General features: G+C 46.1%; 1 protein-coding gene and 1 long non-coding RNA gene across 4 annotated transcripts in view; both read right to left on the reverse strand.

Moving 5' to 3' along the window:
* Window positions 1-23,038, reverse strand: part of gse1 (Gse1 coiled-coil protein) — a 507,238-nt gene that overhangs the window by 392,792 nt on the left and 91,408 nt on the right. The gene's annotated exons all lie outside the window — the stretch shown is intronic.
* LOC116982561 lies at window positions 944-15,743 on the reverse strand. The gene is made up of 3 exons (XR_004414494.1): window positions 15,516-15,743; window positions 12,822-12,825; window positions 944-953 (listed from the first exon to the last, which is right to left on the reverse strand). It is a non-coding gene; the product is annotated as an uncharacterized LOC116982561 (long non-coding RNA).

Genomic DNA, 23,038 nt, shown 5'->3' on the forward strand with positions numbered 1-23,038 from the left:
CTGTGACCGCATGGGTTTTCGCTGGGTGATCCACTTTCCTCCCACGTACAGGTTTGTAGGTTAATTCACTTCGGTAAAATTGTAAATTCATCCTAGTGTTAGTGGTTAGTGCTGGTGTACAGGGTGATCGCTGGTCGGGGCGGACTCGGTGGGACGCAAGGCTTGTTTCTGCACTCTATCTCTAAAGTCTAAAGTCTGTTCCTCTTGCTTTAACTCTCCGTGACTTTTTGTAATTTTTGTGCATCCATTAAGAAAATCATTTGCATTTCTAAGCTAATTCAGCAGAAAATTTGGACAAGGAATTCGCCACTCTCTCACCCAAATCATTGCCATGTCAATGTGTCAACTGCTTGAGATCCCTTGGGACTGCCAACTCCCCCACCTTTTCAATGGAGAACTTTATGGAGAGCTTTATACCTCGTTGGTCTTAACTTCTCAACAAATTCCCAAGCCACATCATAAATTACTTCCAATTTTGGGAATTCCTTTCTTGGCACAAATCCTCATGTATAAGACTGTATAAAATGACTTCTCCGAATACACATTGCCAACATCCATAGACTTTCCCTTATCCAGCATGTTAGCTGTATCCTTGAAGGTTTCAACTGAGTTAATGAGACATGAGCAAGATTTCACAAATCCTTCTTGACCCTCCTTAATCGGTACATACATGTTCATGTGTTCTCTTCCCCTGGGCTTGATCATGTATTCCAGTAACTACCTCACAACTGTGGTTGAACAGAGAGGTCAATAACTTCCAGGTTTCACATTCTAGTTCCCTTTCCCATTTCCTTGGTGGGAGAAGTTCAGAACATAAAACATGGAACAATACAGTGTAGACACAAGGAACTGCAGATGCTGGAAACCTGCGAAAGGTCCCAACCCGAAACGTTGCCTATCCATGTCTTCCAGAGATGTACCTGACTCACTGATTTTCTCTAGCACTTTGTGTTCTATACATTGCAGCAAGTACTATCATAACATTTAAGAATGATTTGGACAGTTACATGGATAGCGTAGGTTTAGAGGGATATGGGCCAAATGCAGGCAGGTGGGACTAGTGTAGATGGGACATGTTGGTCAGTGTGGGCAAGTTGGGCCGAAGGCCCTGTTTCTACGCTGTGTGACTCTATGACAGGGAACAGTACAGCACAGGAGTAGGCCCTTCAGCCCACAATATCTGTGCCGAACATGATACCAAGCCAAATCCTTTTCTGCTCGCACGTGATCCATTTCCTGCAAATCCAACAATTTTGAATGATACTAACCAATAGAAACAAAATTATCTCAGCCAGAAGGAAAATAATTTTTAATCGGAGGCACAGACCTCCAAATAACAACCCACAGCAGATTGCATTATCTTTCAAACTCTTCACCTCTTCTTTGTGGCGGCACCGGGGCCAGCGGTAGAGATGCTGCATCTAACTATGGGCGCTGTCTGTACGGAGTTTGTATGTTCACCCCGTGACCTGCGTGGGTTTTTTCCAGGATCTCCAGTTTCCCCCCACACTCTAAAAATGTACAGGTTTGTCAGCTAATTGGCTAGATATAATTGTGCATTGTCCCTAGTATGTGTAGGATAGTGTTAGTGTACATGGATCGCTAGTCGGCACGGACTGGGTGGGCCGAAGGGCCTGTTTCCGCACTGTATCTCTAAATACTAAATTGTTGAACTCCATGTAAATGTTTTGTTAAAATGTGAGCGCTGATAATGCCATCAGGGAAAGCATTTCACATTAAGTAATGAACCCGGGGGGGGGGGGGGGCTGGGGAGTTGAACCACACGGCAGACGACACTGAGCTCTCCTACAGATGTTGTTACACTTCCCTAATTAACAACACAAGACGTGCTTACAGAGAGGGTTGTGGGTGACAGTGCACCCAGCGTACAAAACCTGGGGTCAATGGAACCAATACATGAGCCAAGCCGACATTAATAATGGATCTCATTCTGAAGAAGGACCCTGACCCGAAACATGGTCTGAAGAACGGTCCCGACTCGAAACGTCACCTATCCATGGTCTCCAGGGATGCCGCCTGACCAGCGAGCGGAGTTACTCCAGCATTTTGTGTCTGTTTGTTTTGTACACCACTATCTGCAGTTCCTTGTTTCTACTTAATGAAGGATTGATCAGTGGGAAAGCCTTCCTTAAATATAAGGCTGGCAACGGTATCTCTGAGATAAACAGATCAACTAAGAACACAATTGTATTTCTTTCCGTTTTACTCTCATGCTTTAATTTCTGGTTCTTTATCGATTCTTTGCTCATCTTGTGCTGAATGCCAAAACATCCCAAATCCATAAAACAACTGTTTATTTAACAACAATATAAGCCTTTTCCTTTCATTTAATACTATCTTTAATTTTGCCTGCAATCTCTGGACATTTTTCCTGTTGTATCTTTGTCACTGACTGTCCACTTTAATTTAGCTTCAGAACCAACCCGCCTCTTTATTCCCTTTGTTAAGACTGAAAGCCCTGGTGTCAGATTGAATGACATCACTTTCAGGCTTAATGTAAATTATTGCCACTGTTTCCTGGGGGCCACTTTATAACAAGATCATTAATTAACCTTTTCTCATTGCATCATGTTAGATCTGAAGGAGTCTGGTCCCCAGTTACACTCTCGACATATTGGTCCGGAAATCTGTCGCGGGTACATTCCAGGAATAATTTTTCTAGGATGTTTGTACTGACTTGATTTACTCAGTCTATGATTATTGTCTTAAGATAGACACAAAGTGTTGGAATAACTCAGCGGGTCAGGCTGTATCTCTGGAGAAAAAGGTTAGGTGACGTTTTGGTTAAATGTTTCCCTGGACTGTACCTTACTTTATTCAACCACCTAGAAACAACTCACACCAACATTTTTGGCCGCTGTTAACTTTACTTAAACTAATCCTACGAGGCGGCACAGTGGCACAGCTGGTAGAGCTGCTGCCTCTCAGACCTGGATCGATCCTGGCCTGGTTTACTGTCTGTATGGAGTTTGTATTTTCTCCCTGTGATCGCATAGGTTTTCTCCGGGTGCTCCAGTTTTGTAGGTTAAATGTCCTCTGTAAAATGAATGGTGAAATACGGGTGGTGGGGGGGGAGGGGGGAATAGATAGCATTATGGAGACAATAAAGTTGTATTAAATTAGTATAAACCCACGCTGAATGTACAAACTCCATACAGACAGCACCCATAGTAAGGATCGAACCTGGGTCTCTGTAAGGCAGCAACTCTATTGCTGTGCCACTGCGCTGCACAAAACCAAAATGGTTGCATGGTTGCATCAAAATGGCTGCCAACCATCAAATGCTCAATACCCCTGTCTCCTTCCCCCCTATACCACTGCAAATATCCAGTTAATAATGCAGCTGAACCCAATTTTTGTACCCAATGTTGCTGTTTTTCACCAGCTTTTTCTCAGTTTCATACCCACAATATCCTTAACAATAGAACGATAAGAATATACATAAAATACTAAAACCTTCCAAAACTCACTAAAAAGGAGTGATGTTTTCCACATAAAACTCAAGATTTCTCAGACCAGGATGTTAATCCAGGGGTAACAGGATAGAAATGAGATCTATCCTTTTAATTGCAACTTCTATTATCTCTCAACACTGTGATAAATTGGCATAAAGTGTAATAGTCCATTAGGGTGAGAAATTACTTTGTTCTGCTGGTAACCATGGCAAAAATGTGATGCCTCAACAAAAGGCAGGCTGGAGTCATAAAGCAAGAAAAATAAAATCCTTAATGGAGCAGATTTTCTCTATGTGAGTGCCTTTGGGATACATACAAACAGCAACTTACAGTGAAAGGCTTTGGTGCAATGCTTTTTTGTACAATGTAGTTATAAACTTTACTTGTTACACCAAGAGACTATTTACTAGAGACAAAAGTGTAGTAGATAAGTTTAGCATGTCACCTTTAAGGTGCTTTTGCATTGGAAGAGACCTTTGTAAACATCTGAACTTCCTGTAGTTCTAATCTCATACACCCAAGTTGCAAGTCGAATCTATTCGAGCTGAGTCGAAAACGGCTGTTACTTACCGGATTAGATAAACCAAAAAAAGGCGCAAAGTGCCTGGAGCAACTCAGCAGGTCAGGCAGCATCGGTGGAGAACATGGATAGGTGATGTGTAGGAAAGAAATGCAGATGCTGGTTTACGTCAAAGATGGACACAAATTGCTGGAGCACCTGCTGAGTTACTTCATCGTTTTGGGTCTATTTATGGATAGGTGATGTTTCAGGTGGGGAACCTTCTTCAGACTGATTAGGAGGGGGTGGGGGGAAACTAGGAGAGAGGAGGGGCAAATCAAAGCGTGGCAGCTAATAGATGGACACAGGCATACTGAAATATAACTCACACACACAAATATATGTAACTATAGAACTAAAACTATACTAGACTAAGTGGGACCCGTTGGGTCCCAGCATCACATGGGAGGGCTGGTCCCCCAAAGCAATATTCCACCTCTCCACCAATTCCAATATTCAAGAGAGAAAATCTCAACATTTTTTAAACACTAATAACTATTTTATTTTGCATCGATGGGAAAAATTCTCTTGGCCTGCACAGCGGAGGGGGACTCTGAGTAAGATGGCCAAAAATCACAGCTGTAAGTGGCAGCATTTAAAAAAAAATCTATATACAGAACAACAGGAAGTGGTCAAGTTCAGACTTTTAGTAATATAACTATATATATCGATATATATATATATATATATATATTATATATATATATATATATATATATGTGTGTATAGAGTTCAGTGTGTGCTCTATATATATAACTAGTTCAGTATATATATGTAGTTCAGTGTGTGCATGTGTATATATATATTTATTGTCCTGAACAGAACAATTACATTATTTATATATATATGTGTGTGTGTGTGTGTGTGTGTGTGTGTGTGGGGGGGGGGGGGGGGGAGGAGGGAGAGGGAGAGAGAGAGAGAGAGAGAGAGAGAGAGAGAGGGAGAGAGAGAGAGGGAGAGGGAGAGGGAGAGGGAGAGGGAGAGGGAGAGGGAGAGGGAGAGGGAGAGGGAGAGGGAGAGGGAGAGGGAGAGGGAGAGGGAGAGGGAGAGGGAGAGGGAGAGGGAGAGAGGAAAAAAAAACATATTATCTTCTCTCTTTCTATATTTATATACATGTATATTAAATAATTTTATTGTTCTGTTCGGGACAATAAAACATTGTTAACTCGACTTGAATTTCACAGCTGAGCTATTCAGACGGAGCTATTCAGCTGAATAACCCTACACTTTCAGTGAGTTTAACTAGCGTTATGAATCACTGTCCTGCCCCATACCCATTCCAAAGGGAAATCCACCTTGTATTGATAGCAAGCTGTCTGTCAGTCCAGGGATAAACCACAGTAACCTTATACAGCACAGATTGCAACCCTGTCCACCCCCTCCCACCCACGTCCCTGGTCCACTACTCTTTCGGGTCAATAACATCAACAGCCCTCCATTTATATGGACCTCTAGTGCAGCAGCAAGATTATACAGTCAGCAGGGCAAAGTGAGCAATAGGAAATGTGTTAACATGGATTAAATCAATTTACAAGGATTGTTTTCTAGTTCAGAGACCAGATCAATCCGTTTAGTAATTTTGTCAGTGACATTAATTCCATGGAAATGCAATGTTTATTACTTCACAGGGAAGGGGAGAAAGCTGAAACAGATCAGGAGGAGGAGGTGCTAGTGCAGCTTCCTGGACAGATGGCAGAGAGTTAGGATTGTGCTTCTGTCATTCCCTGCTCTGCCAGAGCTGCCATTCAGGTTTACAGTCTGGATCCCAAGCATTGCAGAGATCAGAGTTATACTCACAGAGGAGCTCCACCTCAGGAACACTCATACACCGGAGACCTCCACCAGAGGGAAACACAACACACCCACCATAGTCACACACACACACAGGAGCAAAGACCATAGAACTACCTGAATAGTTTACACCCCAGCGGTATGAACATTTACTTCTCCAATTTCAGGTAGTCCTTGCTTTCTCCCTCTTTCCCCTCCCCTTCCCAGCTCTCCCACAGCCCACTGTCTCTGCCTCTTCCTTTCTTCTTCCTGCCCCCACATCAGTCTGAAGAAAGGTATCGACCCAAACGTCACCTATTCCTTCGCTCCATAGATGCTGCCTCACCCGCTGAGTTTCTCCAGCATTTTATCTACCTTACAGATAAAAATGTAGTCGGAGACAGTAAGACTGGTCAGAGATCTGGAAAGAGGGAGGGGATGGAGAGAGAGGGAAAGCAAGAGTTACTTGAAATTAGAGAAGTCAATGTTCATACTGTTGGGGTGTAAGCTGCCCAAGCAAAAAATGAGGTGCTGTTCCTCCAATTTGCGCTGGGCCTCTCTCTGACAATGGTGGAGGCCCAGGACAGAAAGATCAGTGTGGGAATGGGAGCGGGGGTTAACTCCCCCAACAGCACCTCAAGTTTTGCTTGGGCAGCCTACACCCCAGTGGTATGAACATTGGCTTCAAGCAACCCTTGCTTGCACGTTTTCCCTGAGACCTCTTGGGTTTCCTCTGGGTGCTCCCAGTTCCTCACAGGTCCCAAAGAAACATGGGTTAGCAGTTTAATTGCCCTGAGTGTGTAGATGTGTGACAGAATCCAGGGGAGAGTTGATGGAAGGTGAGGTGTATGAAATGGGTTAGCGCAGGGTTAGTATAAAAATGAGTGTTTGATTTTCCAGAGCTGCACTGAGGAAATATTGCACAACTGTAGAAGGTGTTAAACCCGCCCACCCAGGAGAGCGTGAGGGGGTCTTCGGTTCAGCATCTTCTCCAGTAGAGCTGTGTTCCCTCAGTGCTGCACTGGACGAACTGTGCTAGACTGAGATTTAAACCCCTATCCTTCTGACTCTCACCCTTGCACCACCACCACCACCCTCGGTTCTCTCCGCAGTTCTGCCGCATCGGGACAGCGCAAGAAACCTGATTTGTGAGTACCTGGACCGGCAAGCAGACCCGCTGCCGGAGGTAGTGCAGTACCTCAATGGGAGAGTAGGCCCGCTGGAGGCCCTGCAGCAGCCTAGGGTTCAGCTGGACCCGCCGCCGCTCCAAGAGGCCAAGCACGTGGGCCGGACACGACTTGCAGCGGCACAGAGCGATGGAGGATACCAACGGCCACGCTTGGCCAGGACGACCCTGGATCACTGCCAGGACAACGGGCCTTCATGGCCAGGTTAAGAACTCTGCACCTATAACAACTGGGACTTGAAAATGGCGACTCCATCTACTGTCTCAGTGATATATAACTGTGCTGTATCTGAGTTGCTGATCAAAGATGTATCTAAGTGCTTATGTACTGTGATACTTGTACTGAACTCAGTAAATAATTCCACTGTACCCCGGTATGTGTGACAAATGAAGTACCATTGGACCATTGGAACTTCAAGAAGTCAGACTCCAAAAATTGGGCAGGCTGCGGATATTCTTAATTGAGCTCGGCTGAGAGGATTTAGTCATTAGTTGGGTAAGCAGGTCCACGGGGGAGAGAACCAGAGAGACTAGGAATCCTCCACATGGGCTGTGCGCACTTCCAGGTGCTTTGAAGTGACAAGGGAAACAGCTTCCCTCTGCGGCAGACCTGCCCCATCCCTGCCTGGACCTGTTCACAGACCAGAGGCTTAGCACACTGCTACTCCCTAGAGGAAGAAATCTGGTGTATGCCTTAGGTGTCGGCTAACAACCCACAGCAGCAGGGAAACATCAGTATATATTAAATTATGAAAGACTTCACATCGCGCTCTAGGGCTGGATTAATCTCTTTCCTGCATTATGCATCAGCTTTTAACTAATTTGAGGAAACTGCAATTGGGGAGGGATTAGCGGATGATTTAAGTACTTCTGTCATGTATTTCTTACGATATTGCCTATGAGCGGCTTAAGATGGGAAGCTGCAGGTTACTCACTTACGCAAGAGGCACCCAGTGACGCCCTAAATGCCATATCCTCCATTCTGGCTGCAAGGTTAAATCACAATTGTAAATTGAGACATCAGGGCCATAATTAACATAGTTCGGTCATGTTTTTTCTCTCCAAGCCATTGCAAGTTCCAGCCTCAATCTAATGGTATTTTATTTAAATTTATTTTATTTTATTTTATTTATTTACATATTTTTGGGGGTGGCACAGTGGCGCAGCGGTAGAGTTGCTGCTTTAGATTCTTGATTAGTAATGGTGCCAGGGGTTATGGAGCGGAGGCAGGAGAATGGGGTTGAGAGAGAGAAAGATAGATCAGCCATAATTGAATGGAGGAGTAGACTTGATGGGCCGATAGGCGTTATTCTGCTCCTAGAACTTATGAACTCGCCACGCCAGAGACCAGGGTTCCATCCTGACCTCAGGTGCTGCCTGTTAGGAGTTTGTACTTTCTCCCTGTGACCGCGTGGGTTTTCTCCGGGTGCTCTGGTTTCCTCCCACATCCCAAAGACATGCAGGTTTGTACGTCAATTGGCTTCTGTAAATTGTCCCTGGCATGGAGGATAGTGCCAGTGCACAGGGATAGTGCTAGTGTACGGAGTGATCGCTGTTCGGCGGGCTGAAGGCCCTGTTTCCGCGCTGTACCTCTAGAGTCTAAAAGTCTAAAGTGATGAATGTGAGTGTCGAGGCAAGACCAGCAGTTATTGGCCGGTCCCCTGCAGCGGTAGAGAAGATGACTGTGAACTGACGGTGAAAGTATTTCCATGACGTGGTTTTGGGAGATTTTGATCTGATGGTGACGAGGAACAGCAAATACCCGTCTAAATGGAGGGATGGTTCTGTGAGAGCCGGGTGCTGTACTATCCAGATTCCCGTACAATCCCATGCTGGATTGTCACAGAGTTTTGCTGGAGTTACTCGAGCTAGTGGTACAGACAGAGTGAAGTGGCAGGAATGCGATGCATTTGCATCATTCCTATAACATCGTGACCCTGATAGTTGTTGGTGCCACATGCATGCAATGTGTGGTTCGTGCTTAATGTAATCTCAGCACATCATTGCCAAGACTAACAGGCCATTAGGTGCTGACCTACAAATAAAGGGAGCCCTTCCACTTATGAACAGGTGGTGCCTTGACTGCAGAGTGCATCTCCACTGATCTGACCTTGTCTGCTTTGTCCCACAAACCTGCTCATCAATCACACCGTAACAACCCAGTCGGCTCACAACAGCCTTACAATGCACTTAGGGACCGTCCATAAAAGGCAACGCTTAAAACCTCAAGCATCACGCCTGTAGTTAGGGTCACAGTTTTTTTCATGTTCTGTCAGAAGCAGTTGGGTACTGCCTCAGCGATCTGTGCCAAAGTCACAAGATGCTATGAGTGAGGGAGGCAATTCGCTCCATCATTACAGTTGCTAGTACATGAAAGTAAAGGCACTCAGTGGGTTCAAGTCATGCCCTCAAGAATTAAAAGAGAACATGGAAAGGTACAGTACAGGAACTTCAGCCCATAATATCTGTGCCCAATAGGATGTCAAGATACACTAATCTCATCTGCTCGTACATGTTCCATATCCCTCCATATCCATTGCCGATCTATAAGCCTCTTAAACACTACTATTGTATCTGCCTCCACCACAACCCTCGTTCAGCTCGTTCGAGGCACTCGCCACCCTCTGTGTAAAAAACATTCGCTGCATATCCATAATGCTGCCTCTCTCACCTTAAAGCTATACCATTTAGTCTTTGTGTAGGAAGGAACTGCAGTTGCCGGTTTACACCAAAGATAGACACAAAATGCTGGAGTAACTCAGCGGGACAGGCAGCATCTCTGGAGCGAGGGAATGGGTGATGTTTCGGGTCATTTCATCCATTCCTTCTCCCCAGAGATGCTGCCTGTCCCGCTGAATTACTCCAGCATTTTGTGTTTACCATTTACTCTTTGACATTTAAACATTGGGAAAAACGCTGGTCTCCATCTGACTTCTCAGGTCGATGAGAAGGATTCTAAGGCAATAATCATACATGTCTCAGTCAGCTCTCCAACCAATGTTCATCTCTCAATCAACATTACAAACAGATTACATGTGGGAGCTTGCTATGCATAAATTCACCGATACATCTCCGACATTACCATAGCAACCACAGTTCAGACGCAGTCATTGGCTATAAAGAGCCATTGAACTTCCAAAGATTAAGAAAGTATTTCTTTTAAATTAGCCTGGAGTTTACTAATTCAGAATCCAAGTTGTTCTGATCGCTGGTCGGGGATTGCTGGTCGGCATGGTCTTGGTGGGCTGAAGGGCCAGTTTCCGTGCTGTATCTTTAAACTAAACTAAACAAAACTTCTGAAATATCTCCCAGGTCGATGTCTTCATTTATCGGTTCCAAAGGTTTAGTTTTCAGATAGATCAGGGAAACAGGCCCTTCAGCCCATCAAGTCCATGCTGACCATCGATCACACTAGCTCTACGTTAAGCCACTTTTGCAACCACTCCCGACACAATAGGGGCAATTTACAGAGGCCAGTTAACCTACAAACCCGCACGTCTTTGGATGTGGGAGGAAACCTAGAGTACCGGCAGGAACCCCACGTGGTCACAGTTAGAGCGTGCAAACTCCAAACAGACAGCAGCCGAGATCATGATCGAATCCACGACACTGGCGTTGTGAGGCAAAAAGTTTGATTACATTCTGTCTTCAAACATTGTCTACTTATCAACTTAAGTTGTAGCCTGGTTATTTGTTTTCAAAAGTAGTTGATGGAACGGTGAAGTTGATTGGGCGACTAAAAGGAGATCACCTTTGAGAGGTGTATTCTCGAATAACTCTCATGTATTTGATGTAGTTTGGTCGCAGTCTGACAGAGCACATGGAGCAACTAATTCAATCTGTTGGTCTGGAGATTAGTAGTTTCTCATTGTATTGAGGGAAGATTATCACTTCTCTTCGAAGTCGGACTCACAGGCAGCTCCTAAAGAGACAGGTATACAGGTGCACACACACACACACACTCATATGGAGCAATGAAGATAGACACAAACTGCTGGAGTGACTTAGTGGGACAGGCAGCAAAGAAGGAATGGGTGATGTTTCGGGTCCAGACCCTTCTTCACGTTCACACATACTGTGTAAATAAAGTACTTAGTTCACACGCACACATACAGTATACATCCACACAGGTTTTTATACACATACACACAGTCCAATGCACAAGCACACGCTACATGTACACAGATTTCAACACACATCACAATGTAAATACACACATGCTATGTGTATACAGATGTTTGACACACACACACACACACACACACACACAAGCCCAATGCACATACAAACATGCTATGTGCACACAGATGTTTATCATGTAACACACAGCAAAATGCACGTGCTACATGTACACAGATGTTTTACACACATACACAGCACAACACACATGCGACATGCACATGTGCACAGTATTTTACACAAACACGCACATGCAGCCAGACCACCAGACACCGCCACAGAAAAACAGAATTTTGCAAAGGGCGTTAATAATTAATGGATCGTTCAAAACTGGCAGCTGGGAGATGCGGGAGAACAGGTGGAGGAGCTGAGCAGTCTGCGGCTCCCCTCACCCTCCCTCGTCATAGGCGACGGCCTGGCCCCCTGCTCAGCTTCTCCCCAGGGTGCAGAGAGAGAGAGATAGAGAGAGATAGAGCGAGAGATGCCTCGACACCAGCCTTGGCCACAGCAACCATGTGAGAGTGTGTGCACTCGCCTTTCACTGGCATGAGATGACTCCAATAAAGCAATTCATCCCAGATGCAGGCCGATAGACACACAATACTGCAGTAACTCAGCGGGTCAGACAGCATCTCTGGAGGAAAGGAATAGGCGACATTTCGGGTCAAAACCTTTCCTCACACTGAGAGTCAGAGGAGAGAGAAACTAGTAATACGAAAAGGTACAAAGAACAAACAAATGAAAGGTATGCAAAAGGATAAATCAGTCAGCAACGATGATCGAGGAAAAGTGGAGCCCACAATGGTCCATTGTTTGGCTGTAGGACGACAAGGGTGGAGGAGGGGCAGACTTGAAATTGGAGACATCAATAATCACACCGCTGGGCAGTAAGCTGCCCAATCGAAATATGAGGAGCTGTTCCTCCAACTTCTGTGTGGCCTCACACGGACAGTGGAGGAGGCCCAGGATAGAAAGGTCGGCATGGAAATGGCAAGGGCAGTTAAAGTGTTTTTGGCAACCTCTATAGATACAACCAAAGATACAGACCGCCACGGCCCTGAACATCTTTAACCCTGACCCAATCAGCCTGCAGTGGCACGCATTAAACACTGCGGAGCCCACGTTCAACCAGAGACTGCTACAGTATCTCACTCTCACATATCCAAACTCCCCACAACCACTACCACCTCCACATTGCCCTCCACAAATACTCCCCATGGTTTCCACTATGACTATATAATAACAAAACTGATTGCAAATCATTGTTTAGCTTCTTCTGTTTTAATCTTTGGATAACAGCCAGAACTAGACTGCACATTTGCCTCCCACACCGCTGTACAAAGCTGCAGGTCATTAGCTACCAGGGGAGATTGGACACATTTTTGACTGTTTTCTCCAGAACGCCGAGGGTGAGGGAAGATCTGATAGAATTAGATGAAGTTATGAGAGGCATAAATAGCATAGACAGTCAAAACCTTTTTCCCCAGGGTGGAAATGTCATGGCTTTAAGGTGAAAGGGCCACAGCCATCAGGCTATTAAACTTGGCTCGGACAAAACTCTGAACATTAATAGCCCATTATCTGTTATTTGCACTTTATCAGTTTATTTACTCATGTGTGTATATATTTATATAATGGTATGTGGACACACTGATCTGTTTTGTAGTCAATGCCTACTATGTTCTGTTGTGCTGAAGCAAAGCAAGAATTTCATTGACCTATCTGGAACACATGACAATAAACTCTCTTGAATCTTGAATCTTAAAGTTAGTAGGAGATGTGCGAGACAAGTTTTTTTTTACACAGAGGGTGGTGGGTGCCTGGAACATGCCGCCACGGTGGTATGGAAGCAGGTATGATTGGTGGCGTTTAAGGGGATTTTGGATGAGCACAAGGATTTGCAGGGAATTGAGGGATATGGATCATGTGCAAGCAGACAAGATTCTTGACATCATGTTTGGCGTAGACATTGTGCCTGTTCCCGTGCTTCACTTTTCAATGTTCTATGTTCTAACGACCAAATGAAACATCTCATGAGATTGTGATTGTGATTTCATCAAGAATCAGCCACACAACCTCTGACAATCTGTTCACTGCTCAGCTTGAGGAGGCTGATGGAAGACCTCAACTGCATTGAGTCCAAAAACACAGAACAAGGCCATTCAGCCCAACGTTTCTGTGCTGTGCTCCTCAATAGAACTATCAAAAGAGCTCAGATCAAGAACATTTCTCCACAACCATGTAAAATGTTTAATTTTCAAGCATTTAATTCATTTGCCTCTTGAACATTTTAATTTAAGCACATTCCAACAGACATTCACGCAGTGTCAAAAATAGCAACACAAGTTGATCAGGCCACAGAAAGAGACAACAAAATGCTGAGATTAATTTCACCTGGAATTCATATGAACAATTTGGAATTGCATTGAATAAAAAGCTTAGGATGCGATCCATAAAACACAAACAACTGCAGACGCTGGAAATTTGAAATAAAATAAGCAAGTCATAGAGTCCTACAGCACAAAAACATGCCCTTCGGCCCAACTTGCCCATGCCGACCAAGATGCCCCATCTACACTAGTCCCACCTGCCCACATTTGGCCCATATCCCTTCAAACCTTTGCTTACCATTTGAAAGTGTTGAAGACACAGAAGCCACAGACAAGCTGGGTAAATGGTTCAGGTTGACGAGGAAGAATCAATGACTTGAAACATGAATTCTTTGTTTCTCTCTCCACAGAAGCCACCTGACTTCTTCAGTATCAACTGTGTTTTATGTTTTTATTGCAAGAGCAATTGGCCCAACTGTTTGTTGCTGCTTTGATGATGAACAACTTCAGTGATCAGGAAGCAAACAGCTTCTCTGTCTATTTCTACTATTTGTGGACAGTCAGAACCCTTTTCCCAGGGTGGAAATGTCAAAGACTAGAGAGCATAGCTTTACGGTGAGAGGGGCAAAGTGTAAAGGAGATGTGTGGGGCAAGTTTTTTTAAAAACAGAGACCTGATGCCTTTCAGTGACAGGGACCCGGGTTCAATCCTGAGTATGGATAGGAAATATTTTTTTACTGGTGGGAGAACTGGGAAGGGGGAGGGGATAGAGAGGGAAAGCAAGGGCTATTTGAAGTTAGAGAAGTCAACGTTCATACCGCTGTAAACTACCCAAGACTATGGGTGCTGTCTGTACGGAGTTTGTACGTTCTCCCTGTGCTAGGTCGGTTTTCTCCGGAGAGCTCCGGTTTCCTCCCACATTTCAAAAATGTGCAGGTTTGTAGGTTAATTGGCTTCTGTAAATTGTCATTACCGTGTAGGATAGAACTAGTGCGTGGGTGATCGCTGGTTGACATGGACTTGGTGGGCCAAAGGCTCTGTTTCCATTCTATATCTCCAAACTAAAGGTGGTGGTGGGTGCAGGTACAACAGTGGTCTTTAAGAGGCTTTTAGACAGGCACGTGGATATGCATGGAATGAAACGTTATGGATAATTTGCAGGCAGATGAGATTATTTTATCCTGGCATCATGTTCAACACAGACATTGTGGGCCGAAGTCCTGTTGTCCTGTTCTATATTTTACGTATGTAACAGTTACTGCCACATATCCCTCTGGTTCAACTGATGAAATCATTTGCACCTTGAAAGGTTTGTGGTTTAGGATTGATCCCAACAACGAGTGATAGTTTTAACCGATATGTTTACTTCAAGACACACTGCCACACAAGCACCGTGCGTTTTTTTACACAGAATCGCCTGTAATTACCAGCACGGAAACCATAAGCTTTATTAAAACTGGTCGATCTGCTGTGGTCTTCCAGCACTTGCTGCTTCTGGAGGAATGACGTGGAGGGGTGTGGAGGGGGTGAGGGGAAAGGCCATGGACTCAGAGTAAAAATATATTTCTTTAGAAAGGAGATGAGGAGGAATTTCTTTAGTCAGAGGGTGGTGAATCTGTGGAATTCATCGCCACAGACGGCTGTGGAGACCAAGTCAATGGATATTTTTGAGGCAGTGAGTGACAAAATGGTGATTAGTCTGGGTGTCAGGGGTTATGTGGAGAATGAGGTTGAGAGGGAATGATACATCAAATGTGATTGAATGGCAGAATAGCGTTGATGGGCCAAATGGCCTAATTCTTCTCCTAGTACGTATGAGCTATGAAATTGGCTCTTCACTGAACTGTGCTCCGAGCTGTTTTTTATAATTCATTGTCATTCATGCAAGAAAGGTCAAGGAATTGAGTATAAGAATCAGGAAGTCATGTTGCAGCTTTAGTAAACTTTGACTAGGCTGCATATTTTGAATGACCTAATTCTGCTCCTATAACTTATGAACTTATGACAAACAACACACAGGATTAACGTCAGTGGAAATAACAGGACAGATTTGACGGGCCGAATGGCCAGTTTCTGCGCTGCTTTTCGCCACCAGTACTTTTAGTGCCAATTCACCTCAAACATTCACTAGGTATCAGTCAGTCACGCTTAATATGTAACTCTTCATTCCCCTCTGATCTCTGATCTCTAACTCAGGCAGACGGTTCCAGTGAAGGCATTAAAGGCTGTACCGCGATATCTTTGTTCCAAAAACCATCCTCCCGCCTCACGCACCAGACCCCATCCTTCTCCCCAAAAAAGACTCCACACCCATTTCTCGCACAGCCAGCCACAATGGGGTCTGGCGAGGGGGCAGATGCTGTGACACAGAAGAATCGAAGCAGGCTCCCCGGATAATGCATGCAAATGTATTTTATTCTCAGAGTGTCAGGGCCGCATGTTAGGTCGCGGGGAAGGTTGTGTTTACTGAGCGGGGAGCTGTTTGAGCAGCTGCCTGTTCCACGTTTCAGGTGGAGCCTGGCAGCCAGGGAGCCTGGTGTTATCAGAACACGCGTGCAGGAGACAGAGAGGGTTGCCACGGCAACAGCCGGCGCCGAGGGGCAGCTGGCAGGAACTTAATCAGGGTAAACAAGACGTGGCCTGTGCGGGTCGTCCGGGGGGGGGGGGGTGGGGGGGAGGGGAGCGGAGGGCAGGGGTCAGACTAACGGACACGACACCCGACCTGTCAATGGAAAGCTAAGATCTTAAAACAAATGTAATGGAGCTCGATGCGGCTTGTTGGTGTGAGAGAGCCAGATTAACATCAGTGGGGATGTTAGTGACACAGAGCGCTGGGGGGAGAGCGGTCACTGAAGGGGGAATGTGAGGGAGCTGGATTAATGCTGGTGGGGATAGAGTTAGTGAGATTACTGAGGGACAGTGTGAGGAAGCTCGATTATCATCAGTGGGGGTACAGTACAGGGCAGTGGGGGAGAGCGGTCACAGAGGGATGGTGTGTGGAAACTGGATTAACATCAGTGGGTCACAGGGGGATGGGAGAGAGGGTTTCACTGAGAGACAGGGTGAGGGGGCCGGATTAACATCAGTGTGGGGACAGTTAGTGACATGGAACACTGAGGGAGAGGGGTCACATAGGGGGGAGGGGGGGGGGTGCTCACTGAGGGACTATGTGAGAGATCTGGACCAGCATCAGTGGAGAATCAGTTGGCCACACAGAGAATGGAGCTCAAGGGGTGTGCAGGTCAGAGATTCAGCAATGAGCTATGGTGGGTGAGGAGGACCTCACTACCTGGACATTTGGTGAAGGACACTGGATGCCAATGGCAGCCACATCCCTTGGACATGTTAAAGGAGGAGTCAGAGGTGGCACGGTGGCACAGCGGTAGAGTTGCTGCTTTACAGCACTTGCAGCGCCAGAGAGCCAGGTTCGAACCCGACTAAGGGGGCTGCCTGTCCGAAGTTTTGTACATCCCCCTGTGACCCCGCGTGGGTTTTCTCCAAGATCTTCGGTTTCATCCCACTCCAAAGACTCGCAGGTTTGTAGGTTAATTGGCTTGGTATAAGTGTAAATTGTTCCTAGTGTGTATAGGTAAGATAGTGTTAATGTGTGCGGATGGCTGGTCGGTGGGGACTCGGTGGGCAGAAGGGCCTGTTTCCGTGCTGTATCTCTAAACTAAACTAACCTCAAGCCAGAGTTTCATTACTGATCGGGAGATTCTAACAGGCAATGGAGATAAAATCACGACGCACAAGAGACTGCAGGTGCTGGAGTCTTTGAGCAAATGAAAACGTGCTGGAGGTACTCAGCGGGTCAGGAGATAAAGCTGAGCCACACGACTGTCGACGCCAGCAGTTAATGGTTTATTTGCTGGCTGCACCTGCGGTCTCCAGTTAATTACTGCGTGCCTGCACGTCGCTTTGCCATTTGATTCCGTTTTACGCTCCTTTCCACGGCCTCTCGATGTCGCCGGGTCATTTGTGCATTGCTCCACTCGGAGATGTGAACAGGCCCTTCGGCCCACAGTGTCTGTGCCGTACACAGTGCCACGTAAACTAATCTCCTCCGCCTGCACTTGATCCATATCCCTCCATTCCCTGTATATCCCTGTGCCTATCCATAAACCTCTCAAATGCCACTATCATGTCTGCCACCACCACCACCCCCTGATTGAAGCCATGTTGGGGGTGGAAAGGTAGAGGGTGCCTGCTTCTGAAGCAGGAACACCGATTGTGAAGACAATCTTTATTAAGTAATGATGTGGAAAGATGGCTGAAACAACTTTCCACACGATCCTGTGAATGTGTCCATTCCGTGGAGGTTCGCAGTACGAGAGGATGATATTTTATTACCTCCAGCAAGTTTAAAGACCAGCCAATACAAAATGTGAAGATGGTAAATGACACAACAGAAGCCTTTTCCTATACACGTGACAATAAACTAGAATGTAATGAATAATAACAGATCAATATCGGGGACCAGCATGCAAAGAGCAATGTGTAGAAAGGAACTGCAGATGCTGGTTTAAACCGAAGATAGACACAAAATGCTGGAGCATTTTCTCAGCGGGTCAGACAGCATCTCTGGTGACATTTTAGATTGGAACCTTCCTTCAGAACTATCAGCTTTTCACCGATGATAGACTCAAAATGCTGGAGTAACTCAGCGGGACAAGCAACATCTCTGGAGAGAAGGAATAGCTGACGCTTCGGATTGAGAGCCTTCCAGCCAATAACCAGGCTTTGGTGCCATCTTGGATCAAGAATGAGGTTGTGAGTGAAAAATAGATCAGCCATGATTGAATGGCAGAGTAGACTTGATGGGCTGAATGGCCTAATTCAGTTCGTGTCTTTAGTTTAGGTTTAGTTTGGAGATACAGCGCGGAAACAGGCCCTTTGGCCCACAGAGTCCGCACCGACCAGCGACCCCCACAGACAAACACTATCTTACACACACTAGGGACAATTTTACAATTTTACCCAGCATATTAACTTACAAACCTGTACGTCTTTAGAGCGTGGGAGGAATCTGGAGCACCCTCACAGGTCATGGGGAGAACGTACAAATTCCATAATGACAGCACCCATAGTCAGGATCGAACCCATGTCTCTGGCACTGTAAGGCAGCAACTCTACCCGCTGCTCCACCATGGCGCCCTATGTCTTATGATCGTAAGGGCTCTGGGGCATGGAACGTGGTGGAATGCAGCAATCTCCGGAGAGGACTAGAGAGCCGGGGAAAGGGTGTGGACCCAGTGTGTGGGGGGTGGGAGAGGGGAATGCGGTCACAAGAATGTGAGAAGGCTACATTCTCGGTGGTGCTGGAATTGGGAGCTGGTGCAAGACCTAACAACACTCGGTAACCCAGGCAAGATGCACAGGCCACAGCCACCCACAGAGGGCTACAGGAAGATAACTTCCTAACGCTTTCACGAATGAGTTGCTGATCAGAAGATGAGGCGCCTGCTCTTTCCAGCTGACAGCCTCACCACACGGAAGGTGTTAATGAGATCAGACAAGCCAACCTCCCCAGAGAGAGACTCCTGCCTCGATCAGAGCCACACTCAAGTCGTGTCGAAACGCACACTATCCCTGCTCCTCTCGTTCCATTCACAAAGCAGGTGGGACAAATGAATCAGACAATGAGAGCTGGGAAAGGATAGTGGATCCCACCTCTGTTCTTTTTCTGGTCGGATGAAACCCAGTGTCAGTGGGGAGAAGGGAAAGGAACAGTGTTGGGAGTCACAAAGAGGAAACCTAATTATCACAGGCAAGACTCTGAGAGATTGCTTCACGGGAACACAGTGGGGAGGGAAGCAAAATGATCCACTCGTTCTTCAAACCAGCTAATTAACCAGCCCTTGTTTGTTTGAACAATTGCTGGGTTTGCTTGGCTAGCCCGCTGTACCACAGTGAAGCAAGCTCCTGCGTTAATGAGGCTGACTACGAAACGGCAAGGCAGCGGTGGGAGGTTAATGGTGATTACCACCAACATGTAGACCGGGCAGAGCAGCTGCCTCAGATGCCTTTTGTGCCTGGGGGGCAGGGAGCAAACACGAAGGAGGTTGCTAACCCTGGGCAGAGAGCCTCGGAGGGAGGGAAGCCAAAGGAGAGCGCATTGCTGGCTCTTGTAGGCAGCGATCTATCGCACAGGATCCCGAATGAGCCAACTAATAGTGAAGGTCAGGTACCATAGACACCGAGTGCTGGAGCAACTCAGCAGGTCAGGCAGCATCTCTGGAGAAAAAGGACGGGTGGCATTTCAGGTCGGGACCCTTCTTCAGACTGAAAGTATGGTGTAGAGGGGGTGGGGGGTGTGGGGGTGAAGAGCTGGAGGCAAAAAGACCAGGACCAATCAGGGCTAGCCATAAATGACCTCAGGCAATGACCTCATCGGAGACCCTCGAACTATCTTTGATTGGACGTTACTGGACTTTATCTCGCATTAAACGTTATTCACAATATTCCCTTTATCATGTATCTGTACACTGTGGATGGTTTTAGTTCTAGTTCTTTTTTTTACGTTTAAAGATGAAGCATGGAAACAGGCCCATCGGCCCAGCAAATTCACGTTGACCAGCGATCCTTGCACACTATCACTAACCTACACACACTAGGGACAATTTACAATTTTACCAAGCCAATTAGCCTATAAACCTGCACGTCTTTGGAGTGTGAGAGGGAACCAGGGAACCCGGAGAAAACCCATGCAGGTCACGGGGAGAACAGGCATATATATATACATATATACAGGCAACACCTGTAATCAGGATTGAACCCGGGTCTCTGGCGCTGTAAGGCGACAACTCTATCGCTGCGCTACCATGCCGCATGGCTCAATTGTAATCAGGTAATGTCTTTCTGCCGACTTGTTAACACGCAACAAAAGCTTTTTACTGTATTCCATACTCGTGACAATAAACTAAACTAAGATGGGACCCTCAGCAATCAGGATGCACCCGTACGCTCTGAATGATGCGCTCGGAGAGCGTCGATGGATTCCTGTGCAACCCTGGTGGCTTCTCGTCACAGATCTCTTGCCTGCCTGTTATCAGCGCTGGCCTGCCACTGCAATCTGATTCACTGGAAAGTGCGATGTGGGCTGCAAGGCAGGGATACCACATGGCAGCTACAATGGAGGAGCTTTGCAATCTGCATAACATCACAATAGCGTGCTGGGCCCTGGTGTCGCCAATGCTCTCTCAAGCATTTATTGAGCTGATTCAGTCTACTCTAAATACTCAAAGAAGACAGCACAGCTAAAGGAGCTATGACAGATACACATGCACTGGCTAATTTATATGAGTATCTTTCCCTCTGGGCTTGAGGCACCACAGCACACATGCACAGATGCCCTTGAATGCCGACTGGTTGCATAATGGCCTGGAATGGCAATTCCAGCACACAGGAATGTAAGAGGTTGTAGAGAGTGGTGGACTCAGCCCGGTCCATCACATACACAGCCCTCCTCACCAACAAAAGCATATGCATGAGGCATTACCTCAGGAAGGCAACATCTATCATCAAGGATCTCCACCATGCCCTCATCTCAGTGCTGCCATCAGCCAGGAGGTACAGAAGTCTGAAGTCCCACAAGCAGGTCTATTCCTACACCACCAGCTTCTTGAAAGGGTGGCACAGTGTGCAGCGGTAGAGTCACTGTTCTACAGTGCCAGAGCAGCAAGTCTGTAAATGCCTCAAACATCATCAAGGATCAAGCAAAGCTCCTCAATCGAAATAAACCACCTCTGGAATTCTTTGCCACAAAAGGTAGTTGAGGCCAGTTCATTGGCTATATTTAAGAGGGAGTTAGATGTGGCCCTTGTGGCTAAAGGGATCAGGGGGTATGGAGAGAAGGCAGGTACAGGATACTGAGTTGGATGATCAGCCATGATCATATTGAATGGTGGTGCAGGCTCGAAGGGCCGAATGGCCTACTCCTGCACCTATTTTCTATGTTTCTATGTTTCCAGTGACCTCTGCTTTGATGAATTTACATTCAATGTAGAATTAGGACAAACAATACTCTGTTGAACTCATGGAATTGTCTTTTTAAAAGATGGGGCAATCGCTTTTGATGACCAAGACCCGTGTTGATGGAGCCTTCCTTTGCCATGTAATAAACAGCACGGTGGAGTTGCTGCCTTACAGCGCCTGAAACCAAGGTTCGATCCTGACTCTAGGTGCTTATCTGTATGGAATTTGTACATTCTCCCCGTGACCCACGTGGGTTTCTCCAGGTGCTCCAGTTTCCTCCCACACTTCAAAGACTTACAGGTTTGTAGGTTAATTGGTTTGGTATCATTGGAAAATGTCCCAAATGCGTGTAGGATAGAGTTAATGTGTGTTGATCGCTGGTCGGTGTGGACTCGGTGAGCCAAAGGGCCTGTGTCCACGGTTTATTTAAACTAAGCTAAACTAAACAACAAGGGAAGTTTTTTAGGATCAAGCCATTCAATTTGTGACAGATTTCCCCCAAAACCCTAAAAGGGAGGGAGTTCCCACCAAGACAATAGAAAGGACCATGATAAGTGATAGTTCAGTTGTCGGGTTACCGAATGGGGAATTCTGCCAGGAATCTACTAGATTAAACCAGCAGATTGTTTTCGAATTGTTGGTCTACAATTACAGGGGATTTCTTCAGCTCAGTACAAATTATGCATTACTCATTTGTAAAGTACAAAATACTTTATATCGATAAAGCTAAGAAAGTTCCCCTCAATGTCCAGGCCAATATTTATTGATGAAAGATTGAAAGAAGTGGCAATGGAAGCAGGCCCACCATCGCTCACCCGCTCACACCAGTTCCATGTTATTCCACTTTCTCATCCACTTCCTGCACTCTAGAGGCAATTTGCAGAGGCCAATTAACCGACAAATGTGTTTGGGAATTGGGAGCATCCGGAGAAAAACCCACACGGTCTCAAGAACATGTAAACTCCACACAGACAACACACAAGTTCAGGATTGAACCAGGGCCTTGGTCGCTGTGAAGCAGCAGCTGAGTTACTCCAGCACTTTTGAGTCTTTTGCCCAAGTTTCCACCGTCCACGGCTCCTTGTGTCCGGAGATGTAACTTCTTCTTAGGCCGTCCCTTGGGATCGAGGATAACCTACTTCCATTGGTGTTGTGCAGCTTCTGAAGTCACTTTATGAGACTAACGTAGAAACCGCGATGGGCCAGGGGAGGACAGAGTACATGGGTTTGTGATAAACTGCAAAGAAAGCACAGCCGGGAGAATGATGTGCTGTGAAAGTTGTTGAGATTGAGAAAGGATGGGTTGGAAAGTAATCTGCATTACAACCTCGATAATTGCTGCACTTAAAGACTGAACTGTGGAGTGTGAATGAAGTGCATTGTTTTAACCATTAATCTATTGCCTCTCTGTCTAATGGGCAATTCAGTCCCAGGACTGCTTCAACTAGTTATTCTACTAAGCAGGTTGAATGAGTGTCAAAATTAGTAAAGGGCCTGTCCCACTCGGGCGTCATTTGCGCGTAATTTACGCGACATCATTTACGCGTCATGACGCACGTGATGC

The sequence above is a fragment of the Amblyraja radiata genome, chromosome 17 (assembly GCF_010909765.2).
Source record: "Amblyraja radiata isolate CabotCenter1 chromosome 17, sAmbRad1.1.pri, whole genome shotgun sequence".
NCBI classification, from domain to species: Eukaryota; Metazoa; Chordata; class Chondrichthyes; order Rajiformes; family Rajidae; genus Amblyraja; species Amblyraja radiata.